We start from the raw sequence: 10,756 nt of genomic DNA on the forward strand, positions 1-10,756 counted from the left end.
TGGAGCTGAAGCTTATCGACCTTCTCAACAATAAAATTATTAATATAACCCTCCAATGCATATTTAAGGCCCTTTTGGTGACATCGAGATGATATATAATCTTTCTGTCTCCAAAGAATCATCAATTGCCTCCTGTGAAATGTCTCCTACTGTGACAGCTGCCAAAGTGCCTGTTACCGAATGTTGACTGTTTGTCCGAGTGAGTGGAGGGGGCGTGGCTTAGCCATTGGTCAATTAGCATACATGCGCAGGGAAAAATAAATGTATAAATGTGGAAATACAGAAATAAATAAATGTAGGAATAAATAAATGTAGAAATAAATACATATATAAATAAATAAATATAAAATACATAAATATATAAATAAATGTATAAATCCATAAATAAATACATATAGAAATGCATAAATAAATACAGTGAGGAAAATAAGTATTTGAACACCCTGCTATTTTGCAAGTTCTCCCACTTAGAAATCATGGAGGGGTCTGAAATTGTCATTGTAGGTGCATGTCCACTGTGAGAGACATAATCTAAAAAAAAAAATCCAGAAATCACAATGTATGATTTTTTAACTATTTATTTGTATGATACAGCTGCAAATAAGTATTTGAACACCTGAGAAAATCAATGTTAATATTTGGTACAGTAGCCTTTGTTTGCAATTACAGAGGTCAAACGTTTCCTGTAGTTTTTCACCAGGTTTGCACACACTGCAGGAGGGATTTTGGCCCACTCCTCCACACAGATCTTCTCTAGATCAGTCAGGTTTCTGGGCTGTCGCTGAGAAACACGGAGTTTGAGCTTCCTCCAAAGATTCTCTATTGGGTTTAGGTCTGGAGACTGGCTAGGCCACGCCAGAACCTTGATATGCTTCTTACAGAGCTACTCCTTGGTTATCCTGGCTCTGTGCTTCGGGTCATTGTCATGTTGGAAGACCCAGCCTCGACCCATCTTCAATGCTCTAACTGAGGGAAGGAGGTTGTTCCCCAAAATCTCGCAATACATGGCCCCGGTCATCCTCTCCTTAATACAGTGCAGTCGCCCTGTCCCATGTGCAGAAAAACACCCCCAAAGCATGATGCTACCACCCCCATGCTTCACAGTAGGGATGGTGTTCTTGGGATGGTACTCATCATTCTTCTTCCTCCAAACACGTTTAGTGGAATTATGACCAAAAAGTTCTATTTTGGTCTCATCTGACCACATGACTTTCTCCCATGACTCCTCTGGATCATCCAAATGGTCATTGGCAAACTTAAGACGGGCCTTGACGTGCTGGTTTAAGCAGGGGAACCTTCCGTGCCATGCATGATTTCAAACCATGACGTCTTAGTGTATTACCAACAGTAACCTTGGAAACGGTGGTCCCAGCTCTTTTCAGGTCATTGACCAGCTCCTCCCGTGTAGTTCTGGGCTGATTTCTCACCTTTCTTAGGATCATTGAGACCCCACGAGGTGAGATCTTGCATGGAGCCCCAGTCCGAGGGAGATTGACAGTCATGTTTAGCTTCTTCCATTTTCTAATGATTGCTCCAACGGTGGACCTTTTTTCACCAAGCTGCTTGGCAATTTCCCCGTAGCCCTTTCCAGCCTTGTGGAGGTGTACAATTTTGTCTCTAGTGTCTTTGGACAGCTCTTTGGTCTTGGCCATGTTAGTAGTTGGATTCTTACTGATTGTATGGGGTGGACAGGTGTCTTTATGCAGCTAATGACCTCAAACAGGTGCATCTAATTTAGGATAATAAATGGAGTGGAGGTGGACATTTTAAAGGCAGACTAACAGGTCTTTGAGGGTCAGAATTGTAGCTGATAGACAGGTGTTCAAATACTTATTTGCAGCTGTATCATACAAATAAATAGTTAAAAAATCATATATTGTGATTTCTGGATTTTTTTTTTAGATTATGTCTCTCACAGTGGACATGCACCTACGATGACAATTTCAGACCCCTCCATGATTTCCAAGTGGGAGAACTTGCAAAATAGCAGGGTGTTCAAATACTTATTTTCCTCACTGTAAATAAATACATGTAAAAATACAGAAATAGCCATTTATATTACCAAAATGTATTTATTTTCACTATTATTTCTGCATTTATTTATTTATTTCTACTTTTATTTATTCATTTTATTATTCACTCTAGATGTGTATATAATGAACATATCTACATTTTCTTTCAAACAATTAAATAAAACATTAATTAAATAATTATATTTTATTTACTGACAACAATGAGAAATATTAATAAATTAGTAAAAGAATGAATGAAAGTCACCATCACACAATAAACAAATGCATAAGTCAACACATGAAACAAAGCTTTATTCAAACTACAATCATGTATGTAGGCTACAGGCGCTGAAACCCACATCCTTCTGCCATCTCAACACAGCGGTTCCCATTCTGCGGCTTTATTCTGATGACTCAGCTGACCGCCCGAGGTGAGCCGTTCCCTCGTGCCGGAGGTTGTTGCGTGATGTGTTGTGCTTCACAATCTGAGGCAATAAGAGCAGGTGGAGTGATGGAGGGTCTCATAAGGGCAGGTGGAGTGATGGAGGGTCTCATCCATGGCACCGTTTCCAGGATTCAGCTCTGGGCTCCTCATCCTCAGTGCTCACACCAGCCTGCTGACATTTCAGATCCTACAAAATGCACAAACATAACACAAAAGCAGTAATTTTAACCGCACAATGTCATTTGATTTCAGTATTATTTAGAAGACAAAAACGCTTTTTTTCCACAAATGCCGCCATCATCTTTCCTTGCAGGTCCTGCTCCACCACAAAAGATCTGCAGCAAATGCACAGAAATCAAGAATCAGAAAGGTGCTGTAATAGCTCTGTTTGAAATTACAATAATTAAAATAAACTACAACTTAAGATTTAAATAGTTGTTATTCATTTCTGTAGTATACTCACTCAAAGCCTTCATGAGCCACTCTCCACCAGATAAACACACATCTGTTCATCTGACCCTGTAACATCCAGACAAGATCCACGTTACCTCTGTGATTTATGAACTCAACACTACATTTACATGTTGAGGTTGTTTTAACTTTTTATCCAACATAAAAGTTCCTCAATTTATCAACTACTAATGGACAAATAAAATAGATAACTTATGTTTAACGTTAGTTACTTTATAGATTTGTTCTACATAATAGCACACATTCATCACTCAGATGTCTATTTCATGTTGTGATATTTCAAGATTTTCCTGTCAGATGTAAATAGATATTTAAAATAAACGTCTTTAAGATGTATATGGTTTATGTAAATCCACTTTAGAGACGTAACTTACGTGTCTTTACTGGAGCTCCCCTGTTAGCTAACGTTATACATAATAAAACGTGTTTTTACAGCAAAATCACAACTATACTATACTGTGTAACGTCTTACACCTTCAACAATTCAACAGTTTACTCTACAGTAGTTCAACACATGCAATTTTAACAAAAGGAACTGTGTTTACTCACATTTGAAAGCACCCGTGTCGCCGATCTCTGCGATGTTTGATAATGACGTATCCTCTCGCGTGGCCTCCTGGGATAGAAGAGTATCCATCGGTTGAGCACTCGAAAATCTGTCCGGAAGCAGTAAGCCATCCGGGAACTTCTCGCCTACTCTTTTATGAATACTGATGTTTCGAACGTACTGCTTCCTTCACGTACTGTTTTCGCCTACTATATAGTAGGAAAGTAGGCATATTCGAACGCACTTAAGTCCGAATCTCGCGATAATTAGTACGTCACCCAGGTAATTCTCGCCTACTCTTTTGGATTCGTACATACTTTTTCACTCGCCTACTCTTTTTCCCATACTAAATAGTAGGGACGTATGCGGTTTGGAACGCAGCACCAGTGATCTGATCTGACGTGTACGCAGACTGGTGCATAGATATATACACTAGATGTCGCCTTGTCTACGGCAGTTCATTGGAACGAATGTCTTTAAGGCGACATCTAGTGTATATATCTATGCACCAGTCTGCGTACACGTCACACACCAGGATGCGCGCGCGCCCTCAGATCACTTGGACGTGGCTGTGTATAAGAGGTAAAAACGATATAAATACTGTTTGTTTTCTCACACAAACCGCTCGTTTCGTGTCTTAGGCCATCAATGTGTACTTACTGTCATATACACAACAGTCATAGCACTGGGGAGGAACTCAATTACTTTATTTCCGGTTCAGCACTACAGGTCAAGTATGCATAGCAATGGTATTGTTTAGATCAACATGTGACATCTCCCCTTTTAAAGACATCACACAACTTATAACGTTTTCAACATATTTCACAGCAAGTATTATTTGTCAACATTACTAACTTGCATATGCTTATTCGCAATTGCATTCTCACTGTACTTACAGTATTAACGTATAGTGCATACTATTCATCAAACCTGTTCAATAAACATAATGAACCAAAATATCTCTTAGCAAAATCCTAACCTCAGATCTTGCGTGAAGTCAATATCTTTTCAGTCAACAGTTAGGTATAAAGGTAGCTTAACTGGTCTAAAGTCACTAACTTGAGTATTAATCACAGTGCTAAGACTTGAACGTATAGCTACTAACACATGTACAACATTTAAACTTTACTTGTACATAACGTAGTCATCAAATCTCTTTGGCAAACATCTTGCCCTGGCTGGGCGCTCACAGACGGACCCTGGCAGCTGTGATGATGGCTTAGTGAACTCAACATTTATAGGGGACGGATGTGTCTCCTTCAGCACCATAGGCGTACAGTCTGAGTCCACAGTGTCCGGTGTCACTTGAAATGCTGATTTGTCAGGATCCACAGACAAGTGAATTCTGTTGCAACGGTAAGTGGCTCCATTTTCTGTCATGACAGTGTATGATCGAGGGGTGGTATGAGGTTGTACCACAACTGCTCGGTTCCATACGCAGCCTTGTCTAATACGGCAGCTTTCACCAGGTTGGAGGGAAGGCAGTTCTCTTTTTCCCCGGTTATAGTAGCGTGCCATCTGTTGTTGTCGAGCCACCAACTCATCTCTACCCTGCACTGTGGCTTGAGGCATCAGTTTACGTGAGGTTACAGGCAATATAGACTTGAGACGGCGACCCATTTGCAATTGTGCAGGAGTGACTTAGAGTCCGCTGATAGGGCTGTCTCGGAAATCAAGCAGGCACTTGTAGATGTCCTTGCCATCCTCTGCTGCTTTTCTCATTAGCTGTTTTATTGTTTGCACAAACCTCTCACTTTGTCCATTGGACTGCGGATATGTGGGACTGGACGTCACCAGGTTAAAGTTCCAATCTGCGGCAAACTGACGAAAAGCATGACTGGCATATGGCATATTGTCACTCACCAACGTATCCGGCACTCCATGCCTGGCAAAAAGGGACTTCAGCTTGTTGATGATCTCTTGTGCTGTCTTGGTTCTCAGACTCACCACTTCAGGGTACTTGGAGAAGTAATCAACGACAAGTAGGTGATCTGTTCCATTAAAAGTAAATATGTCAGAGCCCAGCTTAGCCCATGGACGGTCTGGCACTTCATGTGGCAACATTGGCTCCTGGGTGTTGCTTCTTTGAAATTTTGCACATACATTGCAACGAGCAATTGCATCTTGAATGTCCCTAGACATCCCTGGCCAATACATGATAGCTCTGGCTCTGTTTTTGCACTTCTCAATGCCTATATGAGTGTCATGTAAGGCAGAAATAATCTCCTGTCACAAAGATTCTGGGATTACTACTCTGTCTCCTACAAAAACAAGTCCATGCTCGCTATATACTTCATCTCTCACCTGCCAAAACTGTTGTGCTAGGGGAGTTACACTTGCCTTGTGAGACGGCCAACCTCTCTGACTCACCGATCTTACTGCCTGGAGAGTCGGGTCACTGGCTGATGCTTGCTGAATCTTTTCAATTCTTTGGCTACTCATTGGTAGTACTTCAGTGACGCTGTGTACCCGTAGCTGTTGTGCGTCCTCTATGTTGTCAGATGGAGCATCGCAGGTCTGATACGCTCGGCTTAAGGTATCTGCAATGTACATATGTTTTCCAGGGTGGTACTTCACATCTATGTTGTATTTTAACAGGCGTAACAACATTTGCTGGAGCCTTGGTGAAGCCTTGTGCAGTGGCTTTTTGGTGATCATCTCGAGCGGGCGGTGGTCGGACTGTACTGTCACAGGTCTGCCATACACGTACTGGTTGAACTTTTCAGTTGCGAAACAGATCGCCAGCAACTCCTTTTCAATTTGAGAGTAATTTTGTTCTGCTGTGGTCAGAGAACGAGATGCATATGCAATGGGATGATTATCCTGCAGCAAACAGGCTCCTTAACCGGTCGATGAAGCGTCACATTGTATCACAGTGTCTTTGGTTATGTCAAAAAACTTAAGCACTGGCTTGCTGCTGATAAGTGTCTTCAACGTCTTGAGAGCTGCTGCATGCTGCGGTTCCCATGTCCATGCTGTGTCTTTTTTGAGTAGGCTCCGTAATGGCGTTGTCGTTGTGGACAGATTAGGTATAAACTGTGACAAGTAATTGATCATGCCCATGATCCTTAGAAGATCCTCTTTTGAAGTTGGGTCCGGCATGTCAGTTATGGCTGTCACTTTTGACTCGTCAGGCTTCAGACCTTCCTTGCTGATCACATGGCCCATGTACACGAGTTCAGACCTCTTGAATTTGATCTTTTCTTTGTTGAACTTACAGCCCATGGATTTAGCTCGCTGCATCACCTCATGTAATGTCTTGTCATGTTGTTTCTCATCTAGTGAGGCGACAATCAAATCATCTGCTATAATATGCACATCTGGGATGTCCCCGAAAACCATCTGGTTTCTCCGCTGTAGGACTTCGCTGGCACTTGATATTCCAAATGGCATCCGCTGAAAGGAATATCTCCCAAAGGGAGTATTGAATGTGCACAGGTCAGCACTGGCTTCAGTGAGAGGAACTTGCCAGTATGAACTTGTCTGATCAAGCACAGTGAACATTATTTTCCTTGACATCTGGCTGATCACATCAGAGCTGGTTGGGATCATGAAGTGTTCTCTTCTAATGGCTCGATTCAGATCTTTAGGGTCAAGGCATAACCGAAGTGAGCCATCTTTCTTTTCCACTACTACAAGACTGTTGACCCAGTCTGTGGGTTTTGATGTTTTACGGATAACGCCAACTGCTTCCATATCATCAAGCTTTTCTTTAAGACAAGTATGAAGACTCAAGGGCACTCTGCGCGGCGGGTGAATTACTGGCGTCACATTGGGCTTCAACTTAATGTCATATGGTTCAGTGAATTTTCCTAGACCACTAAACACATCAGGGTACTGTGCAATCAGATCTTCTTGAGTTAGTGATTTTTCAATGTTGTCCATTCTTTGAATGAGTCGTAGACCAGAGCATGCTTGACGACCTAAGATGGTTGGTCCATCTTCAGTAGTGAGGAAAAAGTCATAGCTTGCTTGAGCACCCTTGCGTGTCGCACATTTTAAATTAACTTTTCCTATATGCTCTATGCTGTGCTTTCCATATCCTGACAGTCTGGCTGTAGACTTGTAAACAGGGATGCTGGTGTATCCTGTTAGCTGTTTAAACTGTGACAGTGGCATACAGTTAGTATCTGCTCCTGTATCTAGCTTCATTTCAATCTTGTCCTCATTAACCATTACCTCTTCATACCAGCAGGAATCGCTGATATCATGTGTCATTGAGTCAATAAAGAAATGTTCAAAATCAGACTCCACTGTGTGTACAGTTGATGCTCCATGACCACGACCTCTGCTACGATAACTAGGCATTCTGGCTTGACATTGATCTGCAAAGTGGTTTAATTTCTTACAGCGACGACACTCCTTACCATATGCAGGGCAGTTGCGAGGTTGATGCGTTGTGCCACATCTGCTACATGCGTTGGACGTGTGCTGTGTTGCTTGAGCAGTAGCTCCACTCTGCAGGTGGTTACTGGCTCGCGCTGACTGCGCGCGCTGTTTTCCTCATCCTTGATAACGTCTACGGTCTCTGCCTCGCGTGTAGGTGTTTAGAGTGTGAACTGACTGGTCCGGGGTTTGCGTCGACTTGCCTTGTATCATATCCAGTTCCCGCTTTGCGCTCTCAAACGTGCGCATTCGCTGTGTCACTACTTCAAGGGATGCATTGCCGTCATCACCCATTACTTTCATTTTCATTGCCGGATCTTTTATGGAGAAAAATAATTTGTCTCGTAGCGTGGTCTCTAAATCAGTAAACTGACAGTTACTTGCCATCGTCCTGAGATCATTCACAAATGCTTCTAGACCCTGTCCTTCAGGTCTCTGGTATGCCCAAAACTGTGCACGGAGAGCCATCACTGGATTCCTCGTGTTGGAATACTGCTCGAATTTTCTGAGCACCGTATCAAAGTCATTGCGATCTTCCGCGCGTCTATCACCTTCAGCCGGTGCCCATCCAAAGTTACTATATATATCATATCCTCTCTCTCCCAGTATCATGAGCAAAATAGCAACCTTTTTCGCTGAAGATGCGTCACTGTTTCCCGATGCTGTGAGGAACAGGGCGAAACGTTGCTGCCACTTTTTCCACGCGGCGCTCACATTAGGACAGTCAAAGTCAAACGACTCGGGTGGCTTATAGTGTAGAACATCCATTGTAAAATATTCATCCGTTGTTCAATGTCGTAATCTTTTGTATTAACGATAGACTTACTTCTGTTCTGACACCATGTCATATACACAACAGTCATAGCACTGGGGAGGAACTCAATTACTTTATTTCCGGTTCAGCACTACAGGTCAAGTATGCATAGCAATGGTATTGTTTAGATCAACATGTAACACTTACCATGGGGAATTGTTTAATTTGGACGACAGGGAATTGTTTTAATTTGGACTCTGTGCATGCTCTTTGAGACAGTGACCATAGACCTGCATTAAATGACTGACAGACAAGAACGGTTTGACCTAAAAATATGACCTAAAAATATCAAAATTGAAACTACTGCGGAAAAAAAGACACCTACATCTTGGATGCCCTTGAGGTAAGCTAAAACATACCAAAATTTAATTTCAAAGTGAACTATCCCTTTAACCAATGGTCAAACATAATGACGCGCCACGGGTTTTTATTTAAAAAGAACGTAGCTTATGTTTGTATGTAGGTCTAGGCAATTTATATTCACAATACTTAATAACTAATATTATTTTATTGCATTTGTATTAGTTGTTTGAAGAGTTAAAAAAAAATAGGTCGGTCTTAACGCAAGTTTACAACCGGCAAGTCGGTCGGACTAAAAAGGAAAATAAATAAATAATTGGGTCGGTACTAAATTGACAGGGTCGGTCGGGTTACGGCAAACAAGAATATTTTTAAGGATGGCCTGAGGTGAGGAGAAAAAAAGGCAACCCCCAGACTATGCTCCTGTAAGGAGTACAGTTTGGGAACAGTAAAAAACACCTCAGCAACATTAGCACATAATCAGTACACTCTACAACATGAACACACAAGACTTGCAACAGGGGAGGGGAGTGGGGAATGGAGGTAACCCAGCACAGGCAAGCAGCCATCCGGTCCTGCAGCCATTCTCAGCGTTGGTCAGACCCGCCTGTCAGACTGGGGGTACAAAGCGTTGAAGGCGAGGGATGGGGGGTAGGGGAGGGTGATTGCATATCTGTATATATGTAAGAGTTCGTGTATGTGTAGGCCTGGAGAGTCGCTACGCCTGGCATCCTAATCTAGGTGCCTCAGTCCGCAGGATGTCATAGCGATACACAGCAGTTGCCATGGAGTCAACCTTGATCAGGTCCCAGACAGAGTCAACAATCAGCAGGTGTCTGTGGGGAGTGGGGGAAGGAACGCAAGAGCGTCTCACTGCAGTGCTCCTCTGGGGGAGTTGTTGTTTGTTGTTGCCTCAGCCAAGGCCAGTGCTGGTAGAGGGGGGCCGAAAGCAGATAAGATAGGGAGTGTTTGGTCTTGGAACAAGTAGCCGCATTCCAATTTACACAGCTCCTGGTCCATTTGGGTCTCCGAAACGATCCATTTGCCTTTGCAAAGCTGTAAGCTTCTCCAAGATGTTATCCATATTGTGGTTCATAGTCACAGTCTGAGTGCTGACAGCTCTGCCCACTGCTTCAATCATGACGGGCAGCCTTGTGGGGTTTTGGACAGCTGTCACCGTCTTCTTAATTCCTCGATAAACCAGGGCAATGCCTAATCCAATCAGCAGAAGACCTGTTATCATGGTTCCGTAGATATCTTCAATGTCCTCCATGGAAAGAGCCGCCAGACACATGACCCGCCACCTCTCCCACGCGTCCATCGTGTAGCCAGCTGCGAACGTTCCGGCAGGGCAGTCAGGTTCCCCGAACCCAAGCTTCTCGTCGAGAAGTTGGTGTCAACTGCGTTGAGAGACCAGTTGATCAAATCCATAATTTCTTCGTTTGGAGAGCAGTGCGGAGAGAGTCTCTCAAAGTACAAGACAGTAGACTAGACAAGACGAGAGGAGAGTGCACTATGGCTCATAGTGCACTATAGGGGACAGGGAATGATTCAGACAGTGTAAATATGATTTCCATTGGGGTGAATGAAGTCTTGTTTCACGTTAGTGTCATGCTAACTGCCGCAGCGCGCACACAGTCTGCTCCAGTCCAGAGACACTAATGCATAACACAAAAATTCTGCACAGAATGCTATATTTTAAAGCGATATGGAGGAGATGAGGAGAAACGGTTAGAGATTAGGAGGGAACTGCTGCTTTACCGAGTTCAGCAGCTCCTGCC

The 10,756-nt window shown here is 43.0% G+C and overlaps 1 long non-coding RNA gene across 1 annotated transcript; it reads right to left on the reverse strand.

Annotated features, from left to right (window-relative positions):
- Positions 1-2,504: 2,504 nt before the first annotated feature.
- On the reverse strand, positions 2,505-3,581 carry LOC311083301. The gene is made up of 3 exons (XR_014606266.1): positions 3,478-3,581; positions 2,921-2,976; positions 2,505-2,644 (listed from the first exon to the last, which is right to left on the reverse strand). It is a non-coding gene; the product is annotated as an uncharacterized lncRNA (long non-coding RNA).
- Between the last annotated feature and the right edge of the window lie 7,175 nt (positions 3,582-10,756).

Source organism: Abramis brama (assembly GCF_963993115.1).
Source record: "Abramis brama genome assembly, chromosome: 5".
In the NCBI taxonomy this organism is placed as follows: domain Eukaryota; kingdom Metazoa; phylum Chordata; class Actinopteri; order Cypriniformes; family Leuciscidae; genus Abramis; species Abramis brama.